Source organism: Vombatus ursinus, unplaced genomic scaffold (genome assembly GCF_900497805.2).
Source record: "Vombatus ursinus unplaced genomic scaffold, bare-nosed wombat genome assembly UNPS02015175.1, whole genome shotgun sequence".
In the NCBI taxonomy this organism is placed as follows: domain Eukaryota; kingdom Metazoa; phylum Chordata; class Mammalia; order Diprotodontia; family Vombatidae; genus Vombatus; species Vombatus ursinus.
Window position 1 is genome coordinate 25,957,443 of NW_020954953.1, and position 15,273 is coordinate 25,972,715.

General features: G+C 37.0%; 1 protein-coding gene across 3 annotated transcripts in view; it reads left to right on the top strand.

Annotated features, from left to right (window-relative positions):
- The window catches only part of LOC114031482 (parkin coregulated gene protein homolog), a 619,672-nt gene that overhangs the window by 277,580 nt on the left and 326,819 nt on the right, over window positions 1-15,273 (top strand). The gene's annotated exons all lie outside the window — the stretch shown is intronic.

Genomic DNA, 15,273 nt, shown 5'->3' on the forward strand with positions numbered 1-15,273 from the left:
GAGCACATGTGTTCCACATTATCACTAGGTTAAAGGGAATGAATAGTATAGAATTTGGTAAAATCAAGTTCATGTCCCAAACAGTTGGACAAGTTCAAAGCTCCAAAAAATTGTGTCAGTGTACCTGTTTTCCCATTGCCTTGCCAACCTTGATCATTCCCATTTCTTGGCATTTTTGCTAATTTTTAGTATATGAAGTAAGTTTGTCAATATTGTAGAAAAACTTTGATAAAATATTTTGTGATGTTACTGTGGACAAGATAAAAAGATGTCAACTAGATAATAGTATGGTTGGGAAGATTTGAAATGGGTTGAGTGGCCAGACCCAAAAAATATCCATTAACGGTTCTACAGGAAGTTGGAAAGTAGTCTCAACTGGAGTGTCCCAAGGATCTGTGCTATTTAATATTTTTATTAATAACTTGGTAAAGATATAGATATTATTTTCATTAAACTTGTAGATGATCCTGAGATAGACTGGATATTTAGTGTATTGGATGGCAGAATCAGGATCCAAAAAAGATCTTAACAGGTTTGAATGTTGGACAAAAATTTAATATATTGAAATTTAAGAGAATAAAAAAGTACAGAGGCTTTACTACATGAAAGTTTACCAAAAAAAAAAAAAAATCTTGAGTTTGTAAACTTGAACCATAAGCTACATATGAATTAGTGTGATGAGGCTGCCATAAAAGCTCATTCAATTTTTGACTGAATTAATAGTCCTAGTCATCCAGAAATCGAGGCAATATGGTACATGGGGCATGAAGAACCATCCTTAATGTCAAGAAGACCTGGGTTCAAGTCCTACCTTGACATACACTATCTGTGAGACCCTGGGACAAATCATTTAATTTCTTGGTGACCTAACAACACTTTGAGATTATAAGTTGCAGACCACTTGCCAATGTATATTCTAGAAGGACTTTTTCTCACAAGAAATTCCATAATTTACAAGCTGGAGAGTGTCTAGAAAAGAGCAACTAGGATGAAGGGCCTGAAGTTCATACTACATGAAGATTACTTGAAGGAAATAGGATTGTTTAACTTGGAGAAGAGAAAACTTAGATGAAATGTGATAAATATCTTCAAATATGTGAAGAGTAGTCAAATGGTAGAAGGATTGTCTTTGTTCTGCTTAGAGCTAGTGTGCAAACTAGGATTAAAGATAGGTAGGAATTTTAAAGGAACAAAATTAAATATGAAGTAAAGAAAGACTTCCTAATCCTTAGAGTTATGCAAACGTGGAATGAGATGTCACAAGAGCTATGTGGCTTCTTCCTCTTTAGGGTCTCCAAGGAAAAGCTGGATGACTTCTTGCCTGGTAAATTCTTTCATGGGATTCTTATTCAACTATGGGCTGGATCAGATGGCATTCGAGGTCCTTTCCAGTTCAAAAATCCTGTTATTCTTTGGCTCTGTCATTTATGAAAATTCATGATCCCTAATAGCAGTTCTTAAAATAGTTCTGTTGTATAGTACTCTAAATATTTCATGAAAATGTTAAAGATTTTGTAATGAATACATATATCATCTCTTTGACTTCAGATGCTATGTATATTGTACTTTCTTCCCATCTTCTCTCACATCATCCTTGAAACTACCCCAGATTCTCCAGCAAGAATTTTTCTTTTTTTCTATGCTCCTGTAACTAACCAGCCAAACTTAATCTAGTCCCTCTCCAAGTTTCCTCTTAAATGTGCTAAATCTGTAAAAAATACTAATTGACATTAGGAAATAAATAACATGAAAAAAATCGATGACTTGCATACCTGTTATATTTTTGCAGTGGCAACTTCTTACGGCACTTTGTTTATAACACTCATGTTGGAATATCATCTACTGCCTGAATTTTCTAATCAATTTTATCTATTTTGGAAGGTAGATGATAACTAGACAGTCAGGTCTTAAGCTCAGTACCTTTGGCTAGTAGAAACTCAATAAATATTTTTTGGAATGAATGAATGAGTGAATAAAAGGATGAATTAAATACTCTTTCAAGTGATATTGATTGTTAGCAGGAGCCTGGTGGTTGTTGTTGCTGCTCCTGTTGTTTTTCAAGAAAGATACAGGTTTTAGCAATTTAACTTTTTGTTTCTCATTGATGAGAGAAATATTTTGCATATTCTCTTCAGAGTAGTTTAAAAATATATTCAGATAAATAATGGTGATTGAGAAGAGTTTCATCCAGGTGTCTGTTATTGAAACTGATGAAAGTTGCTGATAAAAATCATGGGTATTATTTTGAAAGGGATATGTGTGTGTGTGATAGGTAATTGAGGAGATAGATAGCACTTTTAAAAATATTTACTCATTTTTTTGCATTTCGAGTTACCCTTTTTCTTTTGACCTAAGAAGTACACTTTATTGAAGAGTTGCTGTTGTCACCTGTCTTTAAAATTATATATATTTACCTCTCTTTTTTTCCCCATGACATATGTAATATATATTTAGGACTTGAATTCAGCCCATGCTTTATGTGTTCTTAGTATCTACATGGTTTTCCATGCAGAGAATTCTATTTCTTCCAGTTGTCTATATTCTCAGAAGGTTTTCTCTGGAGATTACTGCCTTTACAGAGGAGAAACTGAATTACTGAGAGTAATAGCTCTGAAAGCAGACCATCATTGCCCTCTGCCTCTTAACAACTACTCTCATGCTAAAGGCATCTGATAAGAAGCTGCAAGTCATTATTTTCCAGAATGATTGGCACCACATGAGCTACATAAACACACAAAAATGAACTTCGTGAACATTTCAGATGTCTTTCACATTGGCTAGAATGAAGGTCCATAAGGGCTACTTACTACAGAAAAATACATATTACCTATAGATAAGTACTCTTCATTTACGTTACCAGGACACATAGTTATTGAAAACTTCACGTCTCCAGTCTCCACCAGTTTTAAGGGATGGTGTGATCTTGAGGCAAACTGCCAAAACAAAAGGCCAGATGTTCTGAAATTTAATTAAAACAGTTTTTGATAATTAGTACAACTTGTTCATGAATGTGAAAATATTTTTTTATGAGCATACAGGTCACCTTGTCAGTTACTGAGGATGGGGGCTGGGTAGAAGCTCTTCAGCATGTGGAGTTGTGAGCCAGTTATTAAAAGTAACTTGCATCTGCTTAAGTTATTCCCCATTCCTAGAGATATCACTCAGATACATATACATACAGCAATGATTTACACAAATAATTTAATAATCTTTTTTGGGGGGACCACATGTAAGGAACATTGATTCCTATCCCCCCAATTTCAGGGAGCAGTTGAAATAGAAGTAGTCCTTGATTTACTTACAACCTGTACATAAGATCAGTGTCTGCTGCCCTATTTCTTTCTGTTGGTCCCCTTCCCAACTGTCAGTACCTAGAACCCTAGACTCTACAAGTTGGAAAGGTCTCATTTGGGTACCAGGAAATCTGAGACAACCTTCCTTCTCTAATGGCTATATCAAGGAAGCCCATACTTGGCACAACTGGGCACAACAGCAAGGAAGGAAGGAACCATTTTCTTATTCCTCTAGCCTTGACAGGAATTGATAAGAAACCAGTCCCTCCATAGGAGTAGATAAAACATAGAATTAACTAGTTAGGTGATTTACATAAGCCTGATCCTTGGTAATATTGACTGAATTTTTTGTTTACTTTCAATTCTATAATCTAGTTACTTGCCATTTAACTTTTCATACAATGAAGTCTATATATTTTTATAGTAAACTGGGCCATGGTTGCTTTTTATTAGTGAGAAATCATTTATTAAGTTTTGTGTGTGTGTGTGTGTGTGTTTTGGATGAGGTTTAGATCTTGATTTCTTTGTTGTAGGAAACTCCCAGTGAGAGAACTCCCATTACTTAAGCAAGTCTGTTATTGTTCTGCAAATTATAACCTTAAAAGAATTGCCAGAGGAACAATAAGAGGTTGAGATCTGTCCAAAGTCATAGCTATTACACTGGCAGAGGTAGGACTATTTCAAGGTCACATCTCTATCCCCTATGCCAAGCTGACTTAAATAAGAATGGGAGATACATACAATATAAAACCATTCCTTGCTTTTATGTTATTTAGCCAATTAGAGTCATAGAGAAAAGCAAATGTGTCATGGTTTGTTAACAGTGCCATTTTTCATATATAATGTGTGTTGTTCTTCAAATAATGATTTACCTAATAGCAGTATGTTTTCCCTTTAGTGTTTTTCAGATTGAAAAGGTTCATTGATTTCTAATTAATTTTCAGTCTTTATTCCTCATTACAACTATCCCAGACATGTCAAAATTGGAAAGGGGAACATCATCCTCTTCTATATTCCTCATTGCTCTTTCCATGCTATTGTCCTATCACCATTCCTCATCCAAGTCTTTGCTTATAATTTCTCACCATCCATTTGTGTATAGACCTCAGGGACACTCTCCTACCATCCCTGATCTTTCAACACTTGCTCACATTCTCATTCACTCCTGTGCCAGCTAACATCCTCCGTGCTTCCAATATCAACATAACCCTTCTAACACCCTCACTTCAGAGTTCCTCATCTTCCTCAGCTCCAAAGATTCATTTCCATTCCCCTTCAGTAGGTATACTGGCATTTCCCAGCTTTTGATTTCAAAATTATTCAGAGCTACTCCACCTTGAAGAGTGGGAGCTTAGAGGCTCCCCACCCCAATTCTGACTGTGGCTCCTTTACTTTCTACATCTCCCACTTCATCGTACCTTATCAACCTGCTTTTTACTTTCATCATGACCTGTGGACTGTCAACTTTTTATCCATCAGACCCATCAACACTGCCCCGTTTAGTATTCTAAAATTACTCATTCTGCCTCCCCTGGAAGTGATCTACCAGAACACATCTGGACTATTTTGCTGCTCCCACAGCTTGGATGAGATGAGAGTCACCAAGTCTATTTCTTTCAGTGAAATGAAGACCATTAGGCCAACCACCTGCCCTGCCACTGAATCCTGAGGTCTTCCTGTCCTTGTCTCTCCATCCTTCAGACCTTCCAGCACAGTCATCTGACCTCCTATGGTACTTTAGATCTTGACTTCTGATCTACCTTTTCATCTTAGGACTTCTGGGCCTTTCTTCGTGTCCTGAAGATGAACTTTATTGTATGTGTTGTCTCCTTCAATCAGAGATAGGATTCCTTGAGAGAAGTGACTGTCTCCCTGTTTCTGTTTGTAAGCCCAGGACATAGTGCTTGGCACTGAGTAAGTACTTAATGAATGCTTGCTTGCTTCCTTCATCCCCTTGACACACACCACGCCATTCCCCATCATTGAGCAACTTCTACCAAATGCTTTCTTCATTTCCACTTGGGAATAGTGAATATTCCTACAGAAAGAAATGAAAATCTGCTGACTGGGTCTGCTACAAATCCAAACTATCCAACCTCAACTGGGCTCTCATTGATGCTCAAATCTTTTATCTGTAGCTCATTAACTCCCTATCTCATTTCCCATAATGGTTATACCAAACCTTTTCTATGTTCCTCAAGGCCCCAATTCCACCCCCTCTTCCCTCACTCTCTCTCTGCAAATGCTCCCACTTTAATGAGAGAAATCAAGACCATCCAGCTTAAATTCCCTCATTCTTTCTCCCTCACTGTATTACACTCTCATTGTCGCCTCAGAATTTCTCTCCTTATACAGCCTCTCCATCTACCTTGTCTCACAGGAATATGGAACCCGCCTTCTTTCCAAGAATATTCTTGGCAGTAGTAATCTTCATCTCATTTCCCTGTCTCCTTTATAACCAGTTCTAAATCCTGTGATCTGATGATTATCCTTCATCTTTCATATATCTTAAATCTCACCTTCCCCACTGATCCCGTCCCCTCTGCCTATAGACATGTTCTAATCTCCCTTAGATTTAAAACAACAACAACCACCACAACAACAACAACACACAGACAAACCAACCCTTATCTCAATTTTGTCCTTGTGTTACCATTTTAGTCTTCTTTTTCTTGCTGCTACCAGATTTCTTGGAATAATGATCTTTACAAATTGTTCCCACTAACCCTTTGCAAGAGGTCTTCCATTCACAATCACTAAATTAAAGTTTCCTTCTCAGAGATCATCCATGACTTCCTGGTCACAAAATCCGTACCTCTTTTTATAGTCCTTAACCTCTATACACAGCAAGTGCTATAGAAAGAATTTCTTTGATTTCTTTGCAACATTTAGACGTTACTTTCTCCTTAAAACTCTCTCATTTCCTTGGTTACTTGGTTAGTAAACTACCTTGGATCTCTTCTTGTTTCTCTGACTCTGCTCAGTCTCCCCCTTTAGCCCTTCCTTCTCCCACTTTTGACCTTCAGCTTTCTTTTTTACTTTCCAGAAAAAGCTTTACTCTTATGAATCATGACTTCAACTATTGTCTTCATTTAAATAACTTCTAATCAACATATTCAACACTGTGTTCTCTACCAAACTTCAAGTCCTACATTTCTGTTGGATACCTGTTGGATATCACTAAAATGTCCCACTGGCACCTTGTAATCAATAGGCCTGCCCCAACCCTGACTTGCTGTTCTTCCTTTATTTCTGTTAATGCAGTGTTTTCGGATTCACTCAGGTTCTCCTCATTATCCTACCACTACCAATACTCTGATTTGGTCCTTTAATTACATCATCATTCTGGTATTGCAAGAGTATCTTAAGTGGTTTCCCTCCTCCAAAAATCACAGAATCTCAGTTAGAAGGGATACATTATTTCAAAGCAGAAGATATTAAATAATGTAGAAAAAAATACAAAAAAGATCTCTGGGACACACATGGAATTTACTCTCCCACAACTGTCACCGCCAGTGGAATCACAAGTGGGAACATAAGTAAGTAGGGAATGGACAAGGAAAGACATATGCATTAACAACACATGTGGTCAGGGACTGTGCATGAGTAAGTAGGACAGGTCACACCTCAAGTACTACATGGTGTTGATGCCCTTTGGTGAAATAATCATGCTGCTCTCTATTGGCTATCTCCCTTCAGTTTCTGCTTGGTGTTTTTGCTAAGCTGATGTTATTCTTTTCTGCCATTGTCAGGTTTTCAGTAAATCAACAGGCATTTGTAAAGTACTTATTTTTGTACCAGGCATCTGAAATTTGGTTTCTTGGTTAACTTTCCTTTGACCTTGAGCAAGAAGATTTAGTTAACTTCTCTTTCCCATGATATCATTTGTATTCAGTGCAAATAATAGGGGGTTAGATGGAAGAGACTGAAAGGGGTTAGGGATATTTGTTCTACATTCCTTCGGTATACAGAATGTTGCACTCCCTACTCACCATTCCCTTCATTTAGAATGGTAACTATTCCATTTTAGCTATCTTGTTAAATGATTGGATGTGACAAGTAAGGAACAGGGATTAGTCAAAATAAGAGCAAGGTGCTGAATTTAGTGAAACTAGATAAATGTAGTGTTGCCATTGACAGAAATATATCTAGCTAACCTGGTATTCAAAGTACCCTACAATCTGACTAAACCTTCTTTTTATACTTTTTCTTCCCTTAGATTCCAGTCAAACTGGACTAGACACTATTCTTCAAAAATTAACCTAGGCTCAAGCTGTGTGCTTTGCTTGGAATGTCCTTTATCACAACTCCCCACTCCCTAACCCTAATCTATCACTGCCTTATTATTATTATTATGACAAAAATATGAATAATAATAATAGTAAGAATAACTAGCATTTATATGTCAAGATTTGCAAGCATTTTATGAATATTATCTCATTTTTATCTCACAACAATCACATGAGTTGCTAATATTTATTGCTGTTTTAAAGATGAGGAAACTGAGGAAACAGAGTGACTTTATCACCAAATTCAATACAATTTATTTAGTCTTCATTCACCTTGACCTGACCTCTCTGTAGCATTTTATATCCTTGATCACTTCCTCCTTTCGAGTTTGTTAACCTAGGGCAGAGGTGGGGAATCTGTGGCCTGCCACATGTGGCCCTTTAAGTCCTCAAGTGTGGGCTCTTTGACTGAATCCAAACCTCACAGAACAAATTCTCTTAATAAAGTGATTTGTTCTGTAAAACTTAGACTCAGTCAAAAGGCTGCATACATGGACCTAGCAGGCCACATGTGGCCTCAAGGCTGCAGGTTCTCCACCCCTGACCTAGGGTCTGGGAACTTTTAAAAAAAAATTAATAATGATATTTCAGCATCATTGGTTTCCTTTTAATCCTGTATATTTTATTTTATGCATTTGAGGACATTATTCCAAGGAGTCAGTAGTCTTTATCAGACCAAATATGTGCCCAGCACTTTCCTAGGTGCTAGAGACACAAACAGAAGAGTGAAGTAGTCCTTGCTCTCAGGAAGTTATTCTCCAGCCAGGGAAGACTGCTCACTATTCCCAGGACAGACTGGGCACATTCTCCCCTACGGGTTTTTGCTCAAGTTTTTTGCTGTTGCTGAAGACTCTTCCTACTTCCTCATCCTCTCCATGCCTCTCTTATATCCTTAGGATATATGTCACCTCCCCTGTGCAGCATCCTTATTTCCACAATGGCAATGGCTTTTTCCTTTCTCTTTGGACCTCATATAGGATTTTTATGTTGTCCTTCTTATTTGCATATGTGCTTGTGTGTTTTTCTGAAGTTACTTTTTTGTGTGTGTTGGATCTCCTAACTACACTGCGATATCCATGAGGACTGGGACTGTATCTTATCTAAATCTTATATCTTTCCCCCTTGTGCCTAGCACTTTTCTGCACACAGGAGATTTGCTTAATACATGTTGAAATGAATTCCCCTCCACTAAATAGCAATGTTGCTGTTTTTTTGGCCTGCACTGTATAATTGCCTGGATTTTCTACTTCATTTATTCTGTATAGTCACAGTCTGTGCTTCCCTCTGCCTTTTTTCTCCCACCAACTGTTTGTTATTCTGTTATCTATATGTAAACCTTGCCTAGAGGCTAGAAGATGGACTCGATAACTGATGAAGATCTTCTCTGGATTGTTATTGTTATAAAGTCCATGTGCATATAGGTGGCTATGATTTTTAAACCTTGCAAACTTCAACTGAAGTGTCAACACATTTTCAGAAAGAGTCATTACAAATCCAGGCATCATAATAGTTTTGGCGTGTGACAAGCAAAGTAACTAAAGACAAGGAACTCAATAGAAGATCTTTGTGGACACTGGAAGGAGCATTGAACTGGGAGTCTGAAGACCTGAGTTCTACTTTCAGTTCAACCACTTGGTAACCATCTAATCTTAGAGGAATTGCCTATTGAGTCATAATTTCTTCCTCATTTGTAAAACTGGCCTATTAATAGTTCCCTCACTTACCTCATGGGGTTATTGGAGAATCAAGTGAGGTAGCAAATTGGAAGTGCTTTGTATAACTTTAAAGCATTAATACAATGTGAGGTAGTAAAAAAAAAAAAAGAAATGTGTTTTTTATGACTCTGAAAAGTAGAAAAAAGCAATAGAACTAGCTCTACCTTAGTCACCAGGTTATTGATTTGGCTTATTTTGAAGAGCTACAATGATTTTGAATACCCCCAAAAGCTTCTCCAATTATGGACAGAGTCATGTTGACTTTACAGATAAGGAACTTCTTGGCAAACAGGTGTGTATATTCCCATACATAGGACTAAACATTTTTATGATTTCATAACATGCTTCCAATCTGCATCAAAGTCATATCCCTCAAATTTGGAAGTTATGAGAAGGGTTTCTATTTGGTTGTTTTGGTATAAAAACAGTAGCAAAATGGTTTTAAAGTTATTGTTAGTAAGCTTTTTTTTTTCAAAATTCACTAGCAATAAATCTAAAAGCACAAGCCAATTTGATAAGCAAATTTCATTATTTTTTATTAAAAAATACTTCTGATGAATTAAATACTTCAGTATTTATTATTCAGTATTAATAAAGGATTTGTGAATTAATCAAGATGGATGTTCTCTCCCACAACATGTATCGTAATCATTGTAAATCTCTTACTTAGAGTTCTTAGCTCTTCTCAGCAATGCAAGGATCTAAGACATCTCCAAAAGTCTCATGATGGAAAATTCTATCCCCATCCAGAGAAAGAACTATAGTCTGAATGCAGATCAATGCATACTATTTGCTCTTTTTTTTCCTTTTGTTTTCTTTCTTCTTTCTTGTGGTTCCTCCTATTGGTTCTAATTCTTCTTTACAAAGTGACTAATGTGAAAATATGTTTAATAGGAATGTATACGTAGAGCCTATGTCAGATTACACACCATCTTGAGGAGGGAGGTGAGAAGGAAGGGGGTAAAAATTTAAAACTCAAAAGCTTATGGAAGTGATTGTTGAAAACTAAAAGCAAATTTATTAATTAAAAAACAAAAATAATAGATAGTCTTTAAAAGTTGTTGAGGTAAAAACAAAAACAAAAACAAACTTTCTGTTTGTAAGTCTCAATGAACTTAAAACTAGATTGGTCTTTGTGTGCCATATGTAAGCATTCTATCACCTGCTCATACTCAAAGCCTTCTTCTTAAAACTATATTTCTTTCTTTCGAACTTAATACCATGCAGCATCAACAACAATAATCATAATAGTTAGCATTTATACAGCGTTTTAAGGTTTGCAAATGACTTTCCAACTGTATTCCTTCTGTGAAGATAAAACATCAAAATAAGAGTCCTAGAAAGTTGCCAGAAGCATGTAGAGGTTGTGACTTTCCTCAGAGGATAGGTTTGAACACTTGCTTTCCTATCTCCATTTAAAAGCTACCCCTATACTGTCTCTACATCAACAGTTGTCCAAATTTGGTAAAAAGTGACTATCTTTTCTTGACAAATGCTTTTTGTATTCTTGCCCTTTGGAAGAGTTTGTTTAAACTGCAAAAATAAATATTTTATAATGTGGCTTGTTCTTTGGATTTCACTCCTCCACTAAGCGTTACTCTGACACCTCATTGTGGCTTGGAAGTGGCCTTCATTCCTTGGAGGAAATGCCAGAAGAAAATAAGTTCTGGCAGTTATTACCCTTCTGGAAAGACTTACTGGCTTTGGGTAGCAACTCAGTGATAGACTAGTTGCTTTATGATGACCAGCCTAAAGAAATTAAGAAGGGCTTATTGCTAGAAACTAGCTAACTTTAAAAAAATCAATTCATTAAACTAATTAAAGTATGTTGTAGTTATGATTCTTCTATGGATGGAGTACCCACATGGATGAAATGACATGTCTTTAGAAATATTGAAGTATTGATTTCTCTGAATTGTTTTCTGAAATCACCTACAATGTATATTTTTGAGTACTCTTGTATTTATGCCAACATAAAGGAAGAATAGCATGCCAGTTGTGTATTGCTTTATAAATTTGTAATGAATATAATAGCCATGGTCAGCACTGTAGATCCTAAATGCCTTTTCATTTGGGGGGTTCAGATATAATAATATCATAGAATTTCATCCCATTGATTCTATTTCCCCTTTGCTTTTTAATCAGTTTGGATGTGTACCAACAAAGTAGCTTATCTGATTGATAGTTTTGTGTGAAGAGCTGGAAGAGTAAAGTCAGAGTAGAACAAAATATTTAGTCAGCTGCTGTCCTTCAGAATGGGACACAGCCAATTATTCTTACCTCTTTCATACAGGATTCCCACTGGAGAAAGAAAGTAAAACATTTAAGTACCATTTAAAACATTTTTCCCTATTCTTCACTCTCATCTGTTTTCATGACTAATGAATTATTACTCCCAATTACAAAAGTAATGATTGTAGCAATCTGGATCCTATAAGTAGTCAGGACCTTGGGACACATTGATGTCAGTCATCTCTAGCACTCCACTCCCACTGCTGTGTCCTGGGTTCTTAGGAGCATATATCAATAAAGATGTGTGGCCATGGCTGCACCCCTTCCAATCCATTCACAGCTACTGTATTACAGTCACCTTCGCTCAAGGTCATAATTTAAGTGCACAATTTAAGTAGATTAGGAAATACATAGTTAAATTAGAAGCCTTAATGAGATGTATATAACATGACTTACACCTTTTCAATTCCCAAATCAAGCAGCTCCAAGGCAAAAACCTCTTTCAAACTGGGTCTTTTTCCTTAACTTCCTTTCATCCAGTCCAATAAAATACTACCTCAGGTTGAAACTCATCTTATATAGGAATTCAACTGAATCCGTCTCCCATGGCTTATGGTGCTCAGAAGAGAGTGGAAGGGAGTAGGATTTGCCCAAATGTTGAACATGGGTAACTCAAAGATAGGTCCTGGAAGTGAAGCTTTGAAGCAATCTGGCAAGGTGAGGTCCTTGGCGCCATACTCATTCAATGTCTCCATTTCACTTGTTCGATGGGTCTGACTACTTCTAGGAACTTAACCATTATCTTTTGACAACTGGGAGAGTGAGGGGCCTAGAGTAAAATATCTAGTGCTCCCTTTTATCTCTCTTTTTCACTCATTTCCCCTCTCAAAAATTTAATGCTATCTACTTTTTGCATCATTGCTGTGATAGTCTAATTTGTACTAGCATCGAAGGCAACTACAAATCCCAGTGGTGAAAATCAATGTTGAAAACACTGACCTTGAAATTCATAATAAATGTGTTTATCATACAAATATACCTTCCCATCCAGGAGTAGAGATGTTATATTTTCTCCTAAAATTATTGTACCACAGTTGGGTGTTTGACTAATTCTGTTGTATACTATTTATAATTTGATGCCATCTCTTAATATATTACATTATTTTGTGTAATGGTCTTATTGCATTATTAACAACTTTTGTGATGTAGCTGCATTAATAATAAAAATGCACAATTGCCTGCTTTGTCCTATATTCACAGGAATCTATGAGATGTTTAAAAGCATGTTATATTGTCATGGTTTATTTTAAATCATGTACTGGAAATATTTTAGAAGTTCCAACCCTGCTATATGCCAACTTATCCTTTATGTATGTATTCAAATGCTCAAGTGGCTTTGTGATCTCATCAATGTGGCCCTCCAGTGATGCAAACTTCAGCTCTTTTGTACCTACCCATCTTGTGTTACTTTTATCCATATTGTCCCATAAGTTTGCCCAGGGAGTTCAGACAGCATCTTGGGAGCCTTTTTTTGTGTTCTCTTGACATTGTTATGATACCAGTAGACTCAGTGGTCTGCCCTTGCTTGGAATCATCCTGCCATAATATGACTCATCTCATAATATGACTCATCTTTTTAGCTCACATATGTCTTCAATAACATCCTTTATTTCACTTCACTTTCTCTATGTCTAATTTCTTTTGAGTAACCAGCACATTCCCAGGAAGCTAGATGTCACAATGGATAGAGCCCAGGGCCTTGAGTCGGGAAGACCTGAATGCAAATCCAGCCTTAGACTCTTCCTAGCTGTATGACCCTAGACAAGTCACTTAACTTCTGTCTGCCTCAGTGTCCTTGTTGTGATGATCGAATGAGCTAATATTTCTATAGCTCTTAGCATATAATAGGCATTATATAAATGTTTCCCTCTCTCCTTCCCTTCCATACATAAGAAGAGTCTGCATCACTCCTGCCCCCTCCCCCCGTACATGTAAGTGTCTTAACAAGAGTAGGGGAAGATTGCCCATTCCCCCTCTTCTCAATATTAGTACTGCATAGCATGTATACCTAGGGAAACAGTCCTGAATTTGGAGTCAGTGATTTTAAATACTAGTGTCACTTCTGTGTGCCTACGGGGAAGTCACTTAACCTTTCCTGGACGCAGTTTTCTCATCTCTAAATGAGGGGGCTGGACTGAATGACCCTTAGGCCCTTCCAGCTCTAAATCTAGTCTGCCTCCACCACACAAATTGCACTGAGTCTTCTACATTATAAGTAGTTAGGATTAATGCCTCCAAGGAGAGGAAAATACCAGATGAATGGTTATTTCAAATTTAGTTAAATAATCAGTTAAAAAATCTCCCAGGCCCTCTGAGACTGCAAGAATTGTAGAGAAAAGAGAAAAATACCGGGTGTGTCTAAGAAGGAACCTTGATTGCTTTTGAACAGTTAGCAGGAATTTAAATAGAAATGAATAGAATGGGAAACAGAGAAACTTATCTTTTATCTGTTGCTTAAAATTCAGCCTAGCTCTAGTATTTGTTCTACCGAAACAATGCTTGATTATACCCTACATTTATCAAAAGTTTAGAGACCTGTTCTCTCGGGATTCGTCTTTTCATCAAATTAATAGTAAGCAGATCCAGTTCCTGTAGACTATTACATTTAAATAGCTGAATGGTTAATGTTGTCAATAAATAACAAAAAGATGCTTCTTAACATTTGGAATCTTAATGTTATTTTAAATGTGTAAACCACAATTGCTAATCTAATCAGCCAGAGTAGATATGATTGCAGTGCCTGAGAAGGGGCACTGGTGAGGAAGTCACAAGACTGACCAGAGTTTAAACCCATGCTCTGCCATTTGCTTCTTGTCTGACTTTGGTCAGGTCACTTATCCTTTTTAGGCCATAGTTTCTTTACTTAGAAAATGAGAGGGGTAGATCAGATGAATTCTAAGGTCCCTTCTAAGCCTTAAATGTATGATGCTCTGCTACTAAATGGTTTGTGTTCATAAAACATCTTCGGGATGATTCCAGCATTCCCTTTCATCCCCTAGAAGCATGCTAGACTTGGAATGAGGAGATAGGGCTTGAGTCCTGACTATCATTTACTGGCTATGTGAACTTGGAAAAAAACACTAACCCTTTTTGACAGTCCTCAGTTTCCCCATCTGTAAAATAGAATAATACTCATATTCACTTATGTCAACAGAAATGTTGTATAGATTAAATGATCTAAAAGAACAGAACATTTCATACCCCTATAATAAACTATTACTATTAGTTAAAATTATATACATTATTTGTTGCCATAGAAACATCAGTCACCTAGATTTTTCCTCTCTGGCTATGCAGAATGCACAGATGCAACCCTTGCATTCAGCGAGGGTAGCCTCCCAAGATCTCCTACTTGAACCTGGCTTATGTCCAGGTCAAGCAGAGAATCATTCATCTGTAGCATGCAACTTCCACAGCTGCCAATTAATAGTTTCCCACTGGATTTTCACAGTAGCCTACTCCTAATAATATAGTTGTAATAGCTGCACATCTGGGCACATATTTGGGTCCATATACTGATGGTTCTGCCTCTGCCTTCCTCTTGCTCCTAGTCTTAGGCCTTGGGGAATTTCACGCCTCCTTGCAACTCTACAGAGACCTTTTTCTGCTGAATCGCAATGTTAGAATCCCTCAAATTTATCTGCTTTCCACCCTACCACACACACACACACACACACACACACA